The sequence below is a fragment of the Struthio camelus genome, chromosome 5 (genome assembly GCF_040807025.1).
Source record: "Struthio camelus isolate bStrCam1 chromosome 5, bStrCam1.hap1, whole genome shotgun sequence".
NCBI classification, from domain to species: Eukaryota; Metazoa; Chordata; class Aves; order Struthioniformes; family Struthionidae; genus Struthio; species Struthio camelus.
This window is the reverse complement of record NC_090946.1, coordinates 61,318,418-61,336,470: the sequence shown is the minus strand read 5'-3', so window position 1 is coordinate 61,336,470 and position 18,053 is coordinate 61,318,418. Positions and strand designations below refer to the sequence as shown.

At 39.4% G+C, this 18,053-nt stretch overlaps 1 long non-coding RNA gene across 1 annotated transcript in view; it reads right to left on the bottom strand.

Moving 5' to 3' along the window:
* The window catches only part of LOC104141259 (uncharacterized), a 34,951-nt gene extending 20,914 nt beyond the window's left edge, over positions 1 to 14,037 (bottom strand). Inside the window, exon 1 of the long non-coding RNA XR_693501.2 lies at positions 13,753 to 14,037. This is a non-coding gene — a long non-coding RNA (uncharacterized lncRNA). The remainder of the gene's footprint in view (positions 1 to 13,752) is intronic.
* Between the last annotated feature and the right edge of the window lie 4,016 nt (positions 14,038 to 18,053).

Below are 18,053 nucleotides of genomic sequence, written 5' to 3'. Positions count from 1 at the left end.
TAATAAGCAAGTTTGTGTGTCCTCACTGAGGTAGTTTGATGCAGTATTTTCGGTGGGTTTAGTTGGGAGTTGTTAGTATTATAACCAATAAGTTCAAAAATACTGAGATACATCTCCTAAGAGAGAAAGAGATCTTTGCCTAGATCTATCAGACTGTCGACCCTAACTCACTATAAAAATGATTTTATTCTAGGCTGTTATAGAGGAAATAAAACTTTTCAACACAAACCTCTGGAAAACCTTCACGTGATTTGTTGTGCTTTTTCTGAACATTCAGGCTTCTTTATGGCGTCTCATTTTAGGAAACCCAAAACAATGGTCCATAAAATGAACTGTCACTTGAAAATTTAGTTTCTCTTGCCATGCAGCTAGTGATTTTTCAGCTAGTTAAATCAAAATTAATGCCCTGATATTGTACCAGGAACAGCCACGTTTGGCCAGCCAGAAGTCTGAAGGCTGCATCTGATTTACAGAAGAAAGATCATCAAATTAGAGTATTTAAATCCACACTTTGAACACCTTTATAGTATGGGACATTTAAACTGAAGATTTTGCTTTGCTTTGTCTCTACCTGGAAATTACATTATAATATAACACCCACTAGCAAAATCCAGAACATTTGGCCATCATATTCATTCGACTCTTGCTTCCTAATGTAAAAAAGAAAAAATATTTGTCAATAGAGTGATTGTACACCTTTCCTGAAAATACTGTAATGCTCCCTAATAAAATACAGGACTGTCAGAGAAGTTGTCACAACTATAAATGTTGTCACTCCTCATGTCAGTTCTTCCATTTACTGTTGTGTAAAGATGAAGATGAAAAGGAAATGCATTTCAGCATGAAAGAGGAATGAATTAATCTTTTTAACTATAAATCAGCCTATATGACGTACTTTGTACTATAAACATCTCCTCTCTTTCATCCTTCTCTCCATCCCGTCACCCACAAGAACTTGTCTGCCCAGTAATAGACAGCCCAACAGACAAAATGATCATGGTACTACCACATGCCTTTAAGGGACTAGGCTATCCCATTCTTCTGTGAGTTCAGGGAGGAGCACAGAGGCAGCCACACACAGATGTAGCTGTTCTGAGGGAAAGCTGCTATAACAGAAAGCCTTGAGGAAAAGAAATGAAGGGTAACCCACTTTTCTTGGATAACTTTGTACAATGGGTGACACTTCATGGGAAAAACTAAATCAAAATATCAGGAAGGCAATTTTTGGTGAGATACAGATATCATCTCATGTGTCGTCTGAGACGCAAAAAGTCTGTATGTACTCACTGTAAGTAGTGGTCATTCTGTCTTTTCTGCATCTTGCTGTTGGCTCATCCTATAATGAGATGGTAGGTTCTCTTTGTTTTGCATTTTTCACTTAGATTGAATTTGGCAGTGAAACAGTAAAGACGACTCAGAAGTTTATCACCAGATCTGCTGATACCATCAGGCAAGAATTTTGGAAATCTGAATTTAAAACTCTTCTAACGAAAACGGTGAGAAACAAAGGAAAAGTATTCTGAGCACTTCACCAGCTGGTTAATGAATAGGAAAAAAGGGGAGTAGATGAAAGGAAGGAAGTGCGGGCTGTTTCGGGATCTCTGTTTAATTAAGATTTATAACAGTGACTTTCTGATTAAGTATAGAATATAAGCAAGAAACAAAAAAACAACATGGACAGTTAAAATCAGCAAAATAATGACAAGAATCTGATTTCTATAGGATTCTGAGTGTCTGCACCTCTGAAAAAGGCTATGCAATCAATGTAGTAGGGCAAAATCATTTTCTAAATATGCGTTGTGGCTCTCAGTCCTTTCACCTTGTTCTCTTCTAATTCCCTACTCTACACATAGTATTTGGATAGAGGAGCAGGTATTCGAGGTCACCAGACAAGAATTTATCACTTTTACAGCTTGCTCCCCTAGTTTTTCTCTTATACACAACAAAGCCATGGCTATATGGTAGGTACATTTGATTCTTCACAACTACTTGTTTAGTTTAGCTTGTCATGCTTCAGGAAACCAATTCCCTATCACTTAAACTCAAATTCTGCTTCCTATCTAAGAGATTTGGGAGACAAACAGCTTTTGGACCAAGTAAAACAAATGATAGTGATGGGCTTGCGTTTAAATGCATGCACTCTCCAACTCTGTCTTGAGAACACATCCTTTGTAGACAAGGTGAGTTTAGAATATTACACACATTCAAGGACAATGAAAATTCCTAGCCTGTTTGTTCAAACCTTTCTTCTGGGCTTTAACTGTCTCAGAAGCTTCTCATTATACTACTGAGTAATGAGAAAGTCCTCAAAACAGTTCCTAAGCTCCGTTCTGAAAGTGGCAACCTGAAATAAATTTCACTGAATAGCCTAAAATGAGCCCCTAAAATGTATTTTCCCATAATAGGCTCTGTCTTTATTTGCTGTCACTAAATACAATCTGCACCTGTGGCAGCCAAAATGAAAAGCAGCAATGCAGGAAAGGAAAGGAAAGGATGCTGTTGCACAAGTTTTGTATCACAGAGCAAGGAGTTAATAGCTTCTCTGTGCTGTTTCAGTGAAATCACATTGAGAATATGGTATTTGGTCCTGGACTGCTTACTAACACAAAAGAACCGAACAAACTAAAGGAACCTAGGAAAAAATGAAAACTGAATAGATGAAAGACTGATTTTAAGACAAAGATTTGATGAATGGACTAGTATCTGCGTTAGGATTCTTGGAACTACTTAATTATGTGTCAATCAGAGGCAAAAATGTTCCAGAGAATACCCTGACAAGTCTTGCTTTTTTTTTCTCTTTCTGACTTGACAAGCAGATCACGATTTTGTTGAATTAGTTTGCTATTCAAGCTTATTTCCCAGATAAATTTAGTGACTCTTCCACAAGTACTTAGCTGTAAGGATTTGCTATTTGAAATTCCAGCTGTACTGTTCAGCTTTGATTGGCTACACCAAACACATAGCATGTGTTCGTTCCTGGGAGGATATGTGTAACATCTTTGCTGGCAAGCTTGCCTACTGGAATATTTTTGGAAGGCAAGCATAGAAGGGGCAATAACAGTCACAGAACATTGTGTTCAGAAATGCAGGAGATATTTTCAGGGGATGGTTCTATTTCAGGACCGCATTTTCAAGCGGAAACATCTTTTAGCTCAGGGGGTGTCAGCCAGTACAGCAGAAGCGGAAGAATACAAGCTCTAACCCGCATGCAGTAGCAAGTTCCATGTCGCCAAGACATTAAGAGTAGCAGGTACTGGTTATACTGGTATCAGCCATATGGCAGCTAAAGTTGAAGAAAGAGAGTGTATGAAATCCAGTAATAACCACTAAATCTATTGGCATAAGGACTCATTTACAGAATAGAAATAAAGTGAAATTAAGTAAAGGAAAATTAAACCAGATAGATAGCAGGAGAAGTGTCCAAACCTGCAACGTGTTGGGCTATGGCACTAGCATTTTGAAGAAAACAGGCAGAAGTGCCATCACTTCAGAAACACGCTGTGAGGAAATATTCCTATTTTTATCTTTGAGACAGACAGACACAAGATAATGAAATACATATGCATCAGCTTTGCTTTCAAGTATAAGAGGAATCAGTATTTACAGGTTTTATTTTCAGGCTCCTTCTGCACCACCATTATTGAGGGCCAAGAATCTGCATGCAGTAAGCGTGTCTAAATGACTTGCAGCTCATTTCCATTTAGAATGTCCGTTTAAATACTGATTTGACCTCTCGCTGTATTTGGTGTTGGGTAAGATATGTGAAATTGTCACCAATAATTGTGTATGAAGCACAAGTTGAAATGAACATACTGTACCTTCTTGGCTTTTTTTTGCCTACTTGTTTTGTTTTCTCCTTCACAATGCCCAAGACAGAGAAGAGTCAGGCAGCTAATCAGTAAGGCAAAGATGAACCAGGATATTTGCAGTAGAACATTAGTAAAAGGAAAACTGGGTGCTTCTCATTTCATCACTTAAAAAAATGTGTTTTATGATCACCCTCCTGGAACCTAGACTACAATACTCTATTTGGTGCTCAGATATCATGTTGATGAATTGCTTCAACCACCTTGCTTGATACAACAAATAGAGTCTCCAGTAGCTCAGACCTAAATTAGGTTTTGTTAAAAAACTGAAGATTTATTACAAGCTAAAATGTGATATGCTGTGGGGTTTTTTTTTAAACTATTTATAATAAAGCTTTGGGAAAGGTTTTCTGGTTTTTTTAATGATGACTTCCCCTGTAACAGTGGAAACCAGAACATCACAGCAGGGAATAAGAAGTGATTATGTGCACGTATGACCAGTGAAGTTCTGTGAGACATTTACCTCATGCTGAGTAAATAGTATGTTTTCTGGTTTTGTTTTTTATTCTATTTTTAACTCTCCTTCTTTTAAATTCCTTTATTTAAAATCTCCATATAAGCTATGTATCATTGTAAGATGTGTTTATAACTATCTTGCTATGTATATATATGCTATGTATATATATGTTTATAACTATCTTGCTATGCAAATATATAACATTGTCCATATACTATCCAATGCTCAATATAGTATTGTGTAACGTAGGAAAGAAAGAGGTTTCTCACTTGTGTTTAGGTTCAGAATTAATCAAGAAGACTTTCACATCAAATGTTGAAATATAATTGTATTACATGGCTGAAAAATGTGCACATTAAAGGAAAATTTCTATTACTTCCTTTTTAGACTCACACTTTTCAGAAATAGTTGACTTATATCCATAAATAATAATTAGAGTTTTTAGATGAACGGCTACCCAACTGGAAAGAAGCTCAGCATATTAGCTTATGCTCCACTTCTACAACATCTTCAGCAGATTGTCTGGTAAACTGTGTGCTACTTCTGTTTGTAACATTTCAGTCGGGCACTTAACTAGAGGTAGGATATCGTAAGTGGCACAAATCACTGTTGTGCACCTTGATTTTCTTTGTCCGAAGATTGGTCTAGTGATACTCCGTATTACTTGTCAGTGATGTAAAGGTGAATTTGTTAATGTTTGCAACATATTGTACAGCTTGGAGCTATCTGACACTTGCTCAAGCAGAAGAAAGAATGACTATGTACGTTAAGTTAAGGCACAGTTCTTGTGCAAGTTAAAAGTTTACATTTTCTAAATAAAAAAATAGATTAAATTTGTGTGGACAATTTCCACTGTGTGTACACACTAGAAAATATATACAGGGAATATATTCAAAATATGCCAAGTGAAATGTTGGCTCTCTCAGCCTTTACAATACTCCATTTAAAGTTTAGTTGAGCCATAAAGGTTTTTTACCCATAGGAATCAACACCTTCATTTAGAAGTAGAACTAAATTGCAATATTTCCTGTATGAGGAGAGTCATTAACCTTTGCCAGATCATTACCTCCAGAGATCATTAACAGTGATCTCATAGAAAATCTAACTAATAAAGGTCTTGAAAAATAATACGAAGAACAAATGTGGTCTACCTCCCAGGTAAGGGATGCATGTCCCTGGAGAAAGCAAGTTTCTGTGAATTTAAAAGAAGGACAGATGAAACGGAAGGGGATTATTTTAATCTAATAAACCCTCAAGCAGTAGTGATTTTAAAATCAGCTGTGATGTTGGTGTGGACATTTTATCTTGATATCAAGTATACTCCAGGTTACATTAATTAGACAATAATAAAATTCAGTTCCATCAGACAATAATTCAATTAAACAATAATAAAACTTTTCACCAATGACTCAGTGGCTAACCTGTCTGGAACCTGATGAATATTAATTTGCCTAGCTACAGAAGAAAGTTAAAGGCTTAACAGTGGGAAGCCAATGCCCCTGTCTTGCCTATTGACTTCAGTGCTCACCTTATCTCTTTTCCTCTATTACTCATCTGTAAAATAGGGATAAAAACACTGAACTGATTTACAGAAGGGTTGGGAGGATAAAAACATTAAGGAATGGAGTCCAGCAGGTATAGCATACCTTATGTTCTCTTAGCTCCTAGCAGTTGCATGTTCTTTATGAAGTTGCAGGAAGTAAATCACTAAAATTTTAATCACTCCGTAATCCTTCTATGCATTATTTATAAGAATCTAGTAATGTGTCACACTGATTCTTGCTGTAACCCTATAAATAATCAAATAAAATATAAAACTGTATGTGCATCAGAATCAAGCAAATTAAAATGAATATTTACCACTCTCACAGTCTCAAGCAGTTAATTGTGACCAGAGATTAGGAGACCTGTTATCAGAACAATGTCACAACAGCCTTTTCCTTCTAGTGAATTAACTTAAAGAGTAGAAACTATGGTACTGGGAAACACCAATAGCCTACCTCATTTAGTATGGTGTCTCTTGTTACAGCATCTGTTGGCTCTTGAGGGAAAAAATAAATGGAAATTAGGCCATTAATACAAGATAGGTTAATACTTCTTGTCAATTCCTCATCCTGTTATTGGACCCCTTGGGGAGCAGAAGTATGAAACTGCTCACTCCTAGCTACTTGATGAATAACTGTCCTCCCTGTATTTGGGGTTGGTTGTATTTCGAGTGTAGAGCTGACTTCAGCAAGGGGATTAACTAGGCAGCTACAGCATCACTGCTCAATACAGAGTGCGCAGTACAATGCTCTGAGCAGTATTAATGAGGCTGGGGAGGCAACACCCACCTTCCACATATGTTCATGACTGAATCACAGAATTACAGAATGGCTGAGGTTGGGAGAGACCTCTGGAGATCACCTAGTCCAACTCCCCTGCTTATGCGGAGTCACCTAGAGCACGTTGCACAGGATTGTGTCCAGACAGCTCAAACAAAGTCATGCCAACAGAGAACAGCAACAGTCACTAATAAGTCATGCATATGCTGGAAACCAGGACAGTACTCATGCACTTTTAACATAAAGGTAAGTGCTGAGGCGTCTGCCGTTTCCATTCCAAGGAGATCATCTTCAATAGGTATGAGCAAGTCCCTCTGTTACACAGTCAGAAAAGAAAAACCTCATTTATAAACCCAAATAACATGAAATAATGCTTTGTCTGATGACCTAGAAACTTTTATTCTGCAACCTTTCAGCCATTTATTCTTATGTCTTGAGTAAGTCTCTTGGATACTACTTTTCCCTATTTTGTGTGTGGCTATCGCTGTGAGTCTTTTTCTTGATTTAGGCCTTTTTCCTCCGTTTATTACCATAATCACAGAATCACAGAATCGTTTAGGTTGGATGGGACCTCTGGAGATCATCTAGTCCAACCTCCCCTGCTCAAGCAGGGTCCTCTAGAGCAGATTGCCCAGGATCACATCCAGACGGGTTTTGAAAATCTCCAGGGAAGGAGACTCCACTACCTCTCTGGGCAACCTGTTCCAATGCTCTGTCACCCTCACAGGGAAGAAGTTTTTTCTCAGGTTTAGGTGGAACTTCCTGTGGTTCAGTTTCTGCCCATTGCCTCTTGTCCTGTTGCTGGGCACCACGGAGAAGAGGCTGGCCTCATCCTCTTGACACTCCCCCTTCAGATACTTGTACACATTGATCAGATCGCCTCTCAGTCTTCTCCTCTCCAGGCTGAACAGGCCCAGCTCTTGCAGTCTTTCTTCAGAGGAGAGGTGCTCCAGCCCTCTAATCATCTTGGTAGCCCTCCGCTGGACTCCCTCCAGGAGTGCCATGTCTCTCTTGTACTGGGGAGCCCAGAACTGGACACAGGACTCCAGGTGAGGCCTCCCCAGGGCTGAGGAGAGGGGCAGGATCACCTCCCTCCACCTGCTGGCAACACTCTGCCTAGTGCACCCCAGGAGACCATTGGCCTTCTTGGCCACCAGGGCACACTGCTGGCTCATGCTTAACTTGTTGTCCACTAGCACTCCCAGGTCCTTCTCTGCAGAGCTGCTTTCCAGCAGGTCAACCCCCAGCCTGTCCTGCTGCATGGGGTTCTTCCTCCCCAAGTGCAGGACCTTGCACTTGCCTTTGTTGAACTTCAGGAGGTTCCTCTCCGCCCACCTCTCCAGCCTGTCCAGGTCCCTCGGAATGGCACCACAGTCTTCTGGTGTGTTAGCCTCTCCCCCCAGTTTAGTCTCATCAGCAAACTTGCTGAGGGTGCACTCTGTCCCTTCCTCCAGGTCATTGATGAATATATTGAACAAGACTGGACCCAGGACTGACCCCTGGGGGACACCACTAGCCACAGGCCTCCAACTTGACTCTGCGCCATTCACCACAACCCTCGGAGCTTGGCCATCCAGCCAGTTCTCAAGCCACCTCACCGTCCACTCATCTAGCCCACACTTCCTGAGCTTACCTAGGAGGATGTGATGGGAGACAGTGTCCAAAGCCTTGCTGAAGTCCAGGGAGACAACATCCACTGCTCTCCCCTCATCTACCCAGCCACTCATTCCGTCATAGAAGGCTATCAGATTGGTCAAGCATGATTTCCCTTTGGTGAATCCATGCTGACTACTCCTGATCACCTTCTTGTCCTCCAGATGCTTAGTGATGACCTCCAGGAGGAGCTGTTCCATCAGCTTTCCAGGGATGGAGGTGAGGCTGACAGGCCTGTAGTTTCCTGGCTCCTCCTTCTTGCCCTTTTTGAAGACTGGCATGACACTGGCTTTCTTCCTGTCCTCAGGCACCTCTCCTGATCTCCAGGACCTTTCCAAGATGATGGAGAGTGGCCTAGCGATAACATCCGCCAGCTCCCTCAGCACTCGTGGGTGCATCCCATCAGGGCCCATGGATTTATGGATGTCAAGTTTGGTGATATATGGTATATATAATGGTGATATATATTTCTTTATACTGATTTTTATATTGCCTCCCTTTAGCAGGGTAGTGCCAATCCAAAGATAAGCCTAAAAAATACATGGCAGTGATTACTTTACTACAGTAACCTTTCTTGCTAATGGAATATCAGTGATCATGAAGTCACAGCTCTATTAAATCTGATGAAAATGTTCATGTGATCAATAACAGCAGAATTTTTAAGCTCTTTAACTTGGGCTGAAGAGTTTTATTTGGGTGTTTTGGCATTTGCTACAGCTCCAAATAAGAGAAGTACCAAAGAAGTAGTTTGATTCATTTTTGTGCAAGTTTTCACATGTGCATATACTTTAAGCCCAGGCTTACTGAACTGTTCACTTGCTAATTGTCCAGGTGTTCTATGTGAGATCCTCTTTATTCCCAGACTGAATAAGTGTTTACATACTTCTAGAGCAAAGATTTGCATTAACAAGTTTAAAATTAATTTTCTTCTAATGCTTATATATATAGCTGTCTGTCAAAGTACCTTCAGGCCAGTCAGCTGAATCTGCAGGACATTTACAGAAAGCAATGCAAGAAGTATGTCAGCATGTGAAAAGTGAGTGGATTTTAAATGTAAGTGAATATTGGCAGAAAGTTTCTTATGCTATTTTGTTCATATGTATACAGGAGAAAGGGATGTAGTAAGGGAGAAAGTGTTGCCTGAGGCAGCACAAATGTAAATAAAATACTAAATGCTGGAGAGTCACATTGATCTTAACAAATAAGCCTAGTGGTCAGATAGGAGATGCATATGCATGTTGAATTCTTAAAGCTAAAGCAGAGCAACCATGGCAAATTAAAAAAAACTAGTTCTGAAAAATTTTAGTTGATAGTAGAGCACTGCAGAGGTGGCCTCAAAAAGCATTTAATTATTTGCAGTTTTTCTGATTAACATTCCATGCTCTCAGTTTGAAGTGTCCCTTTCCTACCTATTTGCCAAATTACTTTATTGTGCTCTCAGAATTTGATTCAATGGCATATCAACAGATAGTACATAATTACAAGTCTAATCAATATCAGTACTGAAATGTATAAATTCATTAAAGATAACATTCATTAAAGATAAAGAGTAGCTAATGATATGAATGTGGGATTAAGGAAGTAAATTCCAAATTAGGAAGGAAATTCCCCAAAATTCCATCCTGAACCCAGGAATACTTTTCCTAATCTAACTATTATCCAGTCCTCTAAGTTCCTGAGTGAAAAATGCATATTTTGACCAATGAACATTTTTCTGATGACACTCTGTTCATCGAAAGCATGTTGAAATCCATTACCTGTATGTATTATGAGCAGTTATCAAACTTGAAATAAGATCTTCCTCATACGATCAGAACCACTGTCATCCCAGAGAAAGAACCTTCCTGAATTGTTCAGTTCTCAGTACTTTTTCATGATACTTTTCTATATCACCTGCCTAGGTATATATTTTACTGTTGTACTGTACTTTTCTCTTTCCATGAAAAAGCCAATTTGAAACAATTTTTAAGATGTGCAGAATTATGTGTCTGTTCTAACCAGATCACCTCTGGGCTAATGTTCTCAGGAATAAACAGCCAAAGTAAGATGAAGAGAATTCCCCCTGTACATAGGAAGATCTTCTTCAAAAGAAGTGCCACATGATCAATGTGAATGTAACAGAGACTCAACAGTCAAAAAGAAGTAGCACAACAGACAAGGCTATACTGGAATTAAATCACTTCAGTTCACTAGAGCCATCTGTAAAAATCCTAGCTGGTTTGCCAGCCAGTCTCTAAAAGAACCTTCCAGCAGGCTTAGCATGTTTGCTCTATGCTGCTTCTTTCCTAGGAGTGTGCCAATTCACTTAGCTGAGGAGAACGGTCTTCCTGCTTATTCCCTCGATCTGCCCAGACTGGGGACAAGAGTGACTAAGTCCCCAGTCACGTTCTCCCTTCTGCTCCTGGCTCCTCTCCTGGAAGCAGCTGATAGCTATGGCAACAGTCATCTGGCAACAGACACACATGTAAGAAGCTAAAGAAGACCTAAGGCATATTACTTGTCAACTTCTTTCCTGGAGAACCTAATTCAAACCACACTCTCATATGGAATACGGTATTTCTCTGCGTCTTCCAGGAATTCTCTTCAGTAAGTAATGCGACAGCTGAACTACCAGACAGAGGCACTACATCATCAATACAAAATCCCAGTGACTGCATATATCCTGAGGGATAGAGAAAGATTTAGCAACTTTTGAGAGCTATTGCATTCTGTGCCCCAAGATGTTTGGTTCCAAGAATAAAGCTAAATAAGCCTTGGAGACACTTTTTCCACTTCCAAGACATCCCATAATTTTGGAAATCATGGAGATTTCATTGAACCTTCTGTACTTGTAAGTACCAAAGACAAAGGTCTGTGAAATAATAACAGGAACAAAACAAAGAAGACACACTGAAAGAAGCATGATCTCAAAACCAGAGGGTAGGGTAGAGGCATTTTTTAACTGCTTAAATGCACTAGAACATTTGGCAGAAAAGGATAAGAATGTGATAAGACAAGCAGAGTATAGCAGAAACTGCAAATTAGGTAGAGGGCATACATGGATCAGATCCATCAACACCAAAACTTTGCATATCTTCAATTCAGCTGAACTTTGTGCAATTTGGGCCCAGATATTTAAGTTCTGGTACAGATCCAGCTAGGAACAGAAAATTTAATCACATATTGAATATGACTTGGTGAAATGAAATAAGCCAATTTTTTGCAGTCCCTGAAGATTCAAGAGAAAAACTTAGGAAACTTAAAAGGGGTTTTATGCTTAATGCTTGCACTGTCAGCTAACTACAAAGTAAAAGTTGCCACGCAGTTGCAACTAGGATAAGAAAAGGTAAAATACACCTCTTCATTCACCATCATCGGTGTTCTAGAGTTAGTGGTGAATACAAAACAGGGTGTCCTACAAAATGCATTGAAAACTCATGAAGCATTATCTCCAAACAACAACCAATTCGTCCTGAATATTCCCAAAAGACACACAGATAGACCTTCAGACACCACTGCACTTGTTGGAAGAATGTATACAATACACACATGACCACTCTACAATAACTTCTACACACCAAGAGCACTCCTCTAGCAAATAGATTCTTTTTTGAATAAGCCTCTCTTTAGTATTTATAAATGTATTATAAGCCAAAGACCTGACCACATACTACCCTATCCTGGAACATATATTGAAAGCGAATCCTCAGATTATAATCTATCCTGGAAGAAGATCAAAATTTGAATTCCTCTTCCAAATTCCCTCTTCTCTTCAAATAAATCTCTTCCTTTTCAAACTCCTCAGAAACAAATTTCCATTTGGTAGGTGTGTGGGTGTATGGAATAAGCCTAGCCTGTGCCTAAGCAACACATGCAAGCCTTTCCAATGCATTTCTCACACCCTCAGCACAGTATGTTCATCTTGCTCTCATCTCAAAGCCCTCCCAGAACATAACACGTTTTATTCAGTACATTACATGCTACTATAGAAGCTCTGTGGACAAAAGCAAACAACAGCTTATATTGCAGAGTGAACTTCCTCAGAGCAGTCCATAAGTCAGAAATACCCACTTATCAGAAGGGCAACACTATTCACAAATCAATCACTTCATCTGATCTGTCTGTCTCTGACCTGGCAGCCCAGACCTTTAACGGAAAACTACAAAACACCATCAAAAGACAAAACTGGAACCAAAATTCATAACTACTGGTAAATGTATTCCATGCTTTTATTGGGTATTTGAGTTATGGGTTGGGTACTGTTCTTTGGCCTATACATTCCACTCATAGTCTAATAACCAATACTGCTCTGCAGACAATAGTCCCATAGTGTGTAACTATCATATTACTTATCTCTAAATATACAATATTAGCATTTAATGATCAGTACAGATTCTTCTGTGATTTAAGCTAAGTATTCTATGCTCAAGTTTCATTCTGTAGTTGTTATACAGAGAAGACTTGTGTTAGAAAGGTTTGTTTCTCCTCGTTGCATCATTGGCTCTGAATCCTCGTTCTCCCTTCTCCTACACTTCTGGTGCTTTAAGGTTTTAGGAGGGAGGGAGATGAAATCAGAGCTGGAATCCACACTTGAGTTGTGGATCCACAGATCTGTACACCTCAAATGTGCTACTGGCAGCTGAACCATAAGCAAATCCAAATTCAAATAGAGAGCTGGCAGCTCAGTTCAGAATTCATTGGCTTTGGTGGATTATTTTTTCTGATTGCCAGTACTAGTATTCCTAGAAACACTGCTATGTGCTGAAGACTAAGGGAATCTTCAGGGATGCTCTCTCTTGGTTTCTGACCAGGACTCTGGAATAGGAGACATGGAAACTATCTTTCTCCCATTATCAGTACCTTCCAGGTGCTTCCAGATAAGCTATTTCCATAACAGGCTATTTCCATAAACACAGGAGCACCTACTAGGGATGTATCTGGGAACCTACCTTTAAAGTCAAAATGAATCGTAGAATCGTAAAATAATACAGATAGACCTCAGGAGTCATGTAGTCCAACCTTCTACACTGGCATTTGCTCAAGAATAGATTTCTGGACATAGAAATGGGGAAAACACATAAAGAAGCCAGTGCTGGAAAAAGAAAACTTAGTTCAATGCTAAAGTATTATCCCTAGGGAGAAAATAGAAGTAAATAATCATAAATAACAAATCAATATAATATAACTGAAAGAGCAGAAGGAATGAGCCAAATTTCAATTTGATGTGATTCTGTGTGAATGAATGAAATGTCAGTACCCAATAGGGGTTCAAAACAGCAAGAACAAATTTTAAACACTGAGAATAAAACAAAGCAAACCCTCAACCTGGGTCCATTTCTACATGCAGATGATACTGTACATAATGATGTGGAAAACACAAACAGTTCCATCCTATCCTGGCATTACAGTGATAGAGTTAGCATCTGCAGCAAAGGCATCATGATTCAAATAAAACATTTGTAAATGGACTGACCTGGATAACTTGTGCTCCACAGTTGTCAGGCAGCAGCGAGGGCTGGCTGCTCCGCAAGAGAAGGTGAATCGGGAGCCGAGCCCAGTAGCAGGGCAGGCACCAACGGTGACCTCACCAGCAAGGAGCCAGGACGCAGACCCACAAGTTCAGGTCAGGATCGGGCGCAGAGACAGCGACCAGGATCAGGTACAGTTCAGCAACCACCTAGCAAGTTCCATAGTGATGAGGCAGGTCCAAGGTCAAGTCAAGAAGCTGAGCCGGTGGGTCTGGGTCTGGGTCAGGGCCAGGGCCAGACTCATGGAATCAGGAGATTGGGCACAGATGTAACTGCTGTACAGCTGTAGCACACACAGGGGCCAGCAATGGAGCCTCAGCTCAAAAGCAGCTCCCAAGGGAAAGGAGGGGCAGCTTTGCTTTTAGCTTTCTTCACAGCTCATATCAGCAAAGGAGCTGACCTTGGACTTAGCCAGCTAAATTCCTCAGTTTAGCCAACTAAATTCCCACAGAGGGGGATGTGCTTCAGTTCCTGACAACTGTCTTACCAAAACCCATGTGAAGTACCTTCTAAATCGTTAATGCCAATTGGTAACCATTTCTGAAAGTTGGAGAAATGCCAAAGAATGGAGAACTGCAACTAAAATCTAAATTATGACAAAGGAAAATCTTGACCAGGAAGCCTGAGACAGCCTAGGTAAAACACCAGAATGATATAATGCAAAAAAAAAAAAAAAAAAAAAAAAAATCAATAGAAATTTAGAAAGTTTCAAGGAAGATAGGTAGAACTTAACAGATAAAACTTCTATTCCCCACAAGTTTTAGTAGGTTGGTTGCTTATAGGCAAATGAGTGGATATACTACACATAGATTTTTCCACAGCACTTGCTTTAGTATTGTAAGAAATTTTGATTTAAATTTTAAATTTCAAAACTTCACTTTTAGAAGAAAAGTTCATGTAAAAAGTATTGCATGTACACTTAAATAATCTTTAAAAAAAAGGACTTTAAACAAAAATCTTACCGCAGAAAGTTGAATTTGCCTTCAATACCTTTACTGGAAAGAAATGCAAAAATGTGCTCTGTGAGAAGAAAAGGCTGACATACATGAAACATCTCAACTGAAGCTCTTTGGTTAAAAACAAAAATAGACTTTTTTTTCCTTCCTTTTGAAAGATAATGCATTTTCTTTTTCCTTCTTCATTTCTTTCATAGTTTTTTGTATGGATATAAGATATAGTGACCTGAGTGACACTTTTTCCTTTTTTTTACCAAGTTTGGCAGATGCTTATCGCAGGCATGCAATAGAGATATTTGTTTTCAGAGTACTCTTCTGAGACATTCAGACGGCAGCCATGCATATCACAATATCATAATATCTTGTGCATATCATGCAACTCAAGGAGGCTAATATTCAGGCTAATGAAAACAACTGCACTGTATATTTTGTAGCAAACAGATTTCTAGAGTAGGACATGGCTACTACTGGTGAGTGAGGAAAAGGTACATAGAAAGCTACCCTCATTCAATCAATAAATGAGGTCATGAGGCAGGGTTAAGCTGTCTCACCAGTGGGCTAACTAGTTCAATATTCTGCTTCTGGAAAGAGCCCAGGCTTAGTACTTCAGCAGAATGAAAAGCTAGCGACAGAGGCCATCATTATATAACAGAAGATTTGTCTGACCTGTGTAAGCAGTGTATTTACAAATGCATGTTGATCTCAGCAAGAGTAAAGGGCAAGGTTCAAAATGCTTCTGAAGTTACTTCTTTACAGCTGAATGACGTTGTTCTACTGTATGCTTTCTCTTCCCATTTTTCAAATATTTAGGAGTTGGTTATATAAGGCATTGTGGCAAAGGGCTACAGCTCCTACTGAAACAAACAGGAACCAATAGCATTGAGAAATTCTTGAAGGCTAGTCCCTGTTCTCTATTAGCCATATTGTTCTTGACAAGCAAGATAGCACACTCTTAACAGCAAGCTTGGTCCTGTCAACATATCAAGCTAGAGTGCTAATCATTAATAACTCATTATGAAATAATATTGACAGCTGCTTTGCTTCATTATCAATGCCATCTGTGCCTAGCTCTCCATCTTCCCCTCTCTAGTACTCCTGAGCTTGCTCTCTAAATATTTTTCATGATGCAACAAGCAGAATAGAAAAAAGAGCCTGAGCTTCTTGAGAAATAGCAACTCAGTGAGCCCAGGAGAGGAGTAATATGACTGTAGAGTCCCACTGAGTTTTCATATAAGCCTGCTTTATGGATAACATGCTGCCAGAGACTATTTTCTAATAGTGATCACCTCCACTATATGCAAAGAACAATATCATACATGTAATATGATCAGCTGGTCTTATTCTGTTTTGAGCAGCACTAAAGCCTTGATAGGACTGATTAGGAGTAATCTAATCTAATCTAATTGTTACGGTACCTCAGCATACAGGATTAATCATCTGTGATATTACTATGTTCACTACTTAGAGGAATAATATCATTATTGCTTTGATCACAAACTTCTGGAACTTACCCAAGACTATAGTGAACAAATGTTATAAAAAGGCAGCTCCCAATCCTCTGTTGCGGCACTTGGAAATGTTTCATTTGTGAATTTCCAAGCTGTTTGCATTTTAGTACAGGTTGGTAACTTGAGCAGAAAAACACTTGTCCTTTGCTAACCAAACTCTATACCTGTGAATAAACGAGAAATTTCTGTCTTAAGAGATTCATTTAGCATAAGTCATGAAGGAGAAGTCAATTTTAAAACAAATTCATGAAATATTACATTAGGAAAAGTCTGAAGAGAAAAGATTGGGTGTTCACTCATGCCTCTCTTCTATATCAGCTCAGTTTTGAGGAAAATGTAGAGATAAACTGTATGAATAGACATGAGATTTGATTGCTCTATGCTAACATTTTTGGAAGAGGAATGGAAAAGTAGGAAGATTTTTGAAAGAGCCATGGAAGATTTTTAAATGTAGATTTTTTTTAAATATACATGCATTTTTGCTTTTTCAATAATCCTATTTTTGAGCAGATATGGAAGAAGCCAGAAGGTCTAAGGTTTTCCTCGGGAAAAAAATACTGTCTTGTTTCTAAGTGAATTTAATCATTTGCAGTTTTTAATTCAGATGGAAGAAAATGATAAACTATTCTTTCTTCATATGAGCTCATTTTGAATGCAAAGATTTGAATGTAAGTTCCATCCAAAGCAGCAAGGTCTAGAACAGATGGCAGAAAGTCTTGTCAATTCCTGTAGAAAATAAGTTGTCAGTGGCGAACAATGCTACCGCTACCTTCAGCAAATAAGAAAGGAAAAACTCTGTAATGAAGGAGGAGTTTAAGTAGCTTGTTAGAGTACTTGTCAGGAAAAGAAGGGAGTGCTTCCTGGCTGAAGAAGATACAATTCTAACAATCCGAGGAAGAGATTGGGAGCTCAGAAAAGCTTGTCTGCTTCTCCTAGCCTTATCATTGATCTAATAAAAGACACTATTTCTACAAAACTTACCTCTCTTGCAGTCTTAGACCATCAGAGTTTCAGCAGCCTTACTGCTGCCGTGCAAAAGACACAATTCAGCCTTAGGAGAGGGGTTTCAGGAGGCTGATTAGAGGTTGTTACTTTGAGGTAAAACATCTGGCAGCCTATGGTGGCCAGGCTGAAATGGATGATGAAGGAAAGGAGCTACTGCAAGCTCAGTGTATGCAGTTGTCCCACATGGATGGTTAGTCAGGGCTGAAAAGAGGCTGGTAAATCCAACACAGGGAATATTTTCTTAGCCCAGGTAGTGGAGGTTTGTGTCTATGGTATTCATTTCTCATTGAATGACCATAATCTCTGCTTAGTTAGGGTATTGTTACGGTACCTCAGCATACAGACCCTTGCCTGTATCCATTGGTAGTCGGCAGAAAGAAAGCCAGTCACTGTAACCCTGACTCCTGTATCATCCTAGATATAGTCTCAATAGAAACAGGACCTACTGTAGGCATATACAACTTTGGAAACTGGATTTTATGTCTCCACCTATCTGTAATAAGACTGAATTGCACAAAATCAATGGCTGCTTTGAGTTCCTCTGGCTCTCTGGACCACAACAGGAGACACGATGAAGGGTGAATACACAAGCAGCAGACAGGCTGCCATGAGCTCCAGCCTAACAGGTCACATCAGAGCTTCTCTCTGATGTGGTCTGGTTTTTGCATGAGACTGCAGCTGCTTGTGAACAGTTGAGACCAGTACAGTCTGCTTTGAGAAAGGAGCAAAAGAAAGGCTCTTTTTGTGTTCAGTCATTACTCTGTCTGGTGAGCTGTA